The sequence below is a fragment of the Chrysochloris asiatica genome, unplaced genomic scaffold, assembly GCF_000296735.1.
Source record: "Chrysochloris asiatica unplaced genomic scaffold, ChrAsi1.0 scaffold00056, whole genome shotgun sequence".
Lineage (NCBI taxonomy): Eukaryota > Metazoa > Chordata > Mammalia > Afrosoricida > Chrysochloridae > Chrysochloris > Chrysochloris asiatica.
The window spans coordinates 14,975,209-14,980,752 of NW_006408574.1; the positions used below are offsets into that span (position 1 = coordinate 14,975,209).

The window sequence follows — 5,544 nt, forward strand, 5'->3', positions numbered from 1 at the left end:
CATCTGTACCACTCAAGGGCTCCTGAATACATGTACACATGTATATATAGAATCAATGACAACATTGAGCATACACATGAAATGATTCTGTCGAATAGACGATTGAGAGTGGATTGTGTGGGAAATCATTTGCAAATAAGCCATGCTCTGCCTCTCAAATGATCCACAACAGACGTGGGTTTTGAAAAGTTCGTGTGAGATAGGTACTAAAACACCTCATGGAAGACTATAAACAGAAGGGTTTGGACCTCTGCAAACAGAATTTGTACTGATGCTTTAAGGAAGGTAAAAGTTTCTTAAAAAAAAAAAAAATCTTACTGGTGGCGAAACACGGGTCATCACTGTAAGCTGGAGAGTAAACAACAAAATATGGAATGGAAACATCTTCAATCTCTGACTAAGGAAATGTTCAAAAGTTAGCCATCAGCTGGAAAATTGATGCTTACAGTGTTTTCTGGGATTCTCAAGGGCCAGTATTGGAACACTATCAGGAAAAAAGATCATCAACAACCAATAGCGTTCCTTACAGTGAGATGCTCACTGAAGAGTTGCAGCCTAAACTTCAGATTAAATGCAGAGGACTGCTATCCAAGGGCATTGTGATCTCACACGTCAGTGCAAGTCAGCACACCTCTGCCCACACTGTTGACACTTCGAAGAACTTCATTATGAGCTTTCAAAGCATCCTCCCTAGAGTCCTGATTTTGCTCCACTGCACTTTCACCTGTTTGGTTCCCTGAGAAAAAAGAGTCACCTCTGATAAAAAAGTGAAGACAATGGTGCACTCGTGGCTCACAGCTCAGCCTAAAATATTTAAAAATAAGGGACTACAAAAGTGTGTTGACAGATGGCCAAAGTGTATTGAAAAGCAAGGAGATGTTGTCAAAAAATGATGTGTTTGTCTTTTTAAAAAGTAGATAAAACAAATTCTACAGCTAATGTGTGGATACATTTTTACTCACTCTTGGGTGTGTATGTGTGTGTGTGTATACATACTACACACACATATTATATGTGTGTACATACATGTATGTATGCATGCACATGTATATATGCCTGTGTATACATGTGTATATTTGTACATATGTGTGCATATGCCCTGTGCTTGCATGCATATATAAGTATATATGTATATATGTGTGAATATGCATAAGTGCATGTGTGTCTGCATATATGTACATGCCTGTATATGCACACGTTCATGTGCATATGTACACATGCACCTTATATGTGTATTGTGTGATATGCACATACATGTACGCATATGCATATATGGGTGTGTACATATGTATATGTGTATATATGTGTATATACATATTACATAGGTGTGTATACATATGTGTCTGTGTATGTGCACACATATATGTATACATGTATATTGTGTATTTGTATACATATGTATATTTGTACACACACATGTATATATGTGTATGCACATGTATATGTAAATATATATGTAAGTGTAAAAAGATACATGTATGTTATTGTGCATAGGTGTATGTATATGTGTGTAAATATATGTGTTTGTGTATATATGTATACACATGTATCATTGTATACATATGCATATATGTTTGTGTATATATATGCATGTGTATGTGTGTATATGTATATGTAGACACATGTATATGTGTATATATTGTGTATACATGTTTGTGTATATATGTATACATATGGACAGTTGTATACGTATGCATATAGGTTTGTGTATATGTGTGTATGCATATGTGTATGTGTGTAGATATATGTGTAAACATATGTATATGTGTGTGTATGTGTAGACATATGTGTTTGTGTATGTATGTGTATATAGGTATAGTTGTATACATATGCAGACATGTTTGTGTATGTGTAGACATGTGTATACATATGTGTTTGTGTATGTGCATATACATATGTATAGTTGTATATATATGCATATATGTTTGTGTATATGTGTATGTGTGTTCATGTATGTGCAGACATATGTATATGTGTTTGTGAATCTATGTATACATATGTATAGTTGTATACATATGCATATATGTTTGTGTATATGTGTATGCATATGTGTATGCATGTAGATATATGTGCAGATGTATGTATATGTGTATATATGTGTATACATAATTGTTTGTGTATGTATGTGTACATATGTCTAGTTGTATACATATGCATATATGTTTGTGTATGTGTGTACATATATGTGTAGACATATGTATATGTGTATGTGTATACATGCATTTGTGTCTCATATATATATGATTTTTTCGCATAGTGAAAATTGACCAAATCACAGTCATTGAGTCAATTCTCACTCATAGCACCTCTCTAGGATGGAGTAGAAAATGACTAGACATTTGAAAGCCCTGGTAAATGCCTTAATGATACCAATTATCTTAATGATTGTTGTTGTTAAGTGCCATTGAGTCAGTTCCAACCCACTCTGACCCTGTATAGAGTTTATGAGGAGCAGCTTGTGAGCTTGAACTGCTGACATTGCAGTTCAAACCGACCTTGCAGTCCAGCGCATTGGCCCACAATGCCACACAGGAGTTCTATCTTAATGATGTTGTTGTTGTTGTTGTTGTTAAGTGCCATTGAGTTGGTTCTGACCCATACCGACCCTGTATAGGGTTTCTGAGGAGCAGCTGATAGGTGTTACTAATTGAGCAACTACTATATATTAGGTAGGAGTCCCTGGGTAGCATAAATGGATACGTGCTGGGATACTAACCAGAAGGCTGAAGGTTCTAGTCCACTGAGAAGAGCCTCTGAGGAAAGCCAGAGATCTACTTCCAAAAGATCAAAGCCATGGAAAACTCTATGGAGCACAGTTCTATTTGGAAACATACGAAATCAACTTGAGAGCAACTGGTTTATGTGTTAGATATTGTGCCCTCCGATTTACTTCTATGAATTCTCAGTCTCATAATCACTTGGCAGAACAATTTACAGAAGATGAAGCTAAGGAGCATTGTGGGAAAGTAACACCACCCAGAATCTACATAAAGATTTAGATGGAAACAATAGAAAATGTTGAGCTCTCAGGTTTTTTTTTTTTCTTCTTCTTGTGAATCGAACAAAAAGAGATGTTTTCTCAAGACCCTTTCCAGCACAAATACCTAGAAACTTAAAACAGCAGCTGTTCTCCTTGGATATTTAGTGCGTAGTGCTGCTAGGCATAATGGGCCAGGACCTTAAACTTGGGTGATTTAAAAATTGAACAAAGGCCACAGATGAGGATTCCCTCCAAGCACACACCTGCTGAGAGCTACGAGCAGTTATCTCTAATGTCAGGCTGAATTGGATTTATACCTAGATGAACTCTGACATGTTGATTGTTCAATGCTTCAAAGTGGAAGGAAGAAAAAGCTAGGGTGAGAGGTCAGGAGTATAAACTTTCCTCTTTCTCCCAGTTGGTTCTGAAAACAAAACAAAACAAAAACAAATTCTCACTGAGGGCTTTCTTTTACTTAGGTCTAGTACTTTCCCTTTTTAATGTAACTTGGGGAACCTTAATGATTTGGTCTGGTGTGGCACTGTGGGTTAATGTGTCAGACTGCAAAGCCATTTGAACTGCAAGGTTGGCGGCTGAAACTCATCAGCTGCTCCTCAGAAATCCTATACAGGGTCACCATGGGTCGGAACCGACTCGATGGCACTTAACAACAACAACAACAACAATCCCCATTCAGCTAGGCAAGATTTGGGTTGGGATTTGTTGTTGTTGTCGATGGTACCTAACAACAACAACAACACATCCCAACCCAAATCTTGCCTAGCCGAGTAAAGTTCTAGTGCTTCTAGAATCAGACCAGGACATGATATTAAGAGCCCACCTAAGTCAGTGTGAAGTATTGGATATATATATTAATGATTTCTTACAATACTTTTCTTTACAGATTTCCAAGAAAGGAAAGTAGGCAATCTGAGAAGAATGGGAGACTGGGGGTGAATGGGAGTGAGTGAATTGGCATGGAAGTTATTTTCTGATAAGTTTTATTTATGTTACCTCACTTAATTCCCACAATTAATATCCTCATTGATCACACGATAATTCCTATACTCTTTCTATAAAACAAGAAATCTAAGCATAGAACAATTCAAACATCCCTTTAATGGCATTCAGCTGTAAGGAGCAGCGTTGATATTGGAAATGCAGTTCTGTCTGATTCTAGTAGCCTAGTGCTTTGCTGAGTCTACCTTGGTAGCTTAGAAATCGGACACATCAGGAAAAATATCCTGGAGAAGTTGAATCTTCTATTAGAACCTGGAGAAAGGAGAAAATGAGGCTTTTGATGACTGCTGATATGTATGTTTGGCATCTGGGAGTGGCAGGCATTGGGAACCCTAAAAGCAGGTACATGGACACAAATAATCCAGAAGATGAGGGTGAAGAGAGGAATCTGAACAAGTCAAGGGAATCATCTTTGAGTTTGGAGCTAAACTATGTGATGAGGCTGGCAATGTCCCCTATGTGTTACAAGCACCAGAGGAGAGCAACCTGGGATTGAAGAGTGAAAGAACTCTCAATATGGGGGCTAGAGAGCTGGAGAAAGAAGGTTAGTTACCCTGAGGACGTGGGAAAGATTCAAGGGCATATTGAAAGATTTTGTTCTGGCTAGGAAGTACACCTGGTTGATTCCAGAAGGCAGAGAGCAATGCTTCTACCATAAGTAAATCAAATTTAATGACAGAAAGGAGAAGTCAGTAGAGAAGGGCAGTAATCTAATGTAAAGTCCACTCTAATGGTTTGCTGTAGCTCACCTCTATTTTTCTAGTTTTAGTTCCTGCATTGCATCTTGCTGTCATTGAACTAACGTCTGCTCTGGGCCCATTGTGCATGCCAGACTCAGTGTGGGCACTGGAGGGTCCACAGCATAACACACATCTAAACTATAAGCACACAGAATGTTTGTGGGGTTGGAAGTACAGAGTTATCACCTGGATCCCAGAGTGGATGATGTAAAGTTTATGACCATTAAATCAATGACGGAGAATTCAGTGCAGGAATTTAAGTACTTTGGAGACTGCGATGGGGTCAATTCGAGTGACTATCACAGTGCAAACTGAAGTGTTGATTGTGTTGAATAAAATGGAAACAGACGAGCATAGGTTCTGAGAGGAAACAGATAGAACATGTGGATGAGGTTTATAATGATGATAAGAGCTCCCATTTGGGAAACCTGTTCTTCTCGCCTGTGCTAGATGTTTTACTTATACACCAGTCTGCAAAGAAATTTTTATTACCCTTATCTGAAGGAGGAAGACTAGGGTAATCCACTAACAAGTTTGTCTGGGATGGAGGTTGTTTTTTTTTTTTTTAACATGCTCTACTTTTCCAAGTGTGATATCATTCTCCAGGGTTTGAATCTCCTATTAACATACCCAAGGATCTCTGATAGCGTAGTGATTACGAGCCGGGCTACTAACTTCAAGGGCAGCAGTTCGAAACTACCAGCAGTTCCGTGGGAGAGAAAGATGATGCTTTCTGCTCCCATAAAGAATTTGTTGTTGTTGTTATATGCCGTGAAGTCGATTCTGACTCATAGCGACCCTGTA

At 38.2% G+C, this 5,544-nt stretch overlaps 1 pseudogene; it reads left to right on the top strand.

The window, feature by feature from the left end:
• The first annotated feature begins 1,034 nt into the window (after window positions 1-1,034).
• LOC102819886 overlaps window positions 1,035-5,544 on the top strand; it is a 10,160-nt pseudogene continuing 5,650 nt past the window's right edge.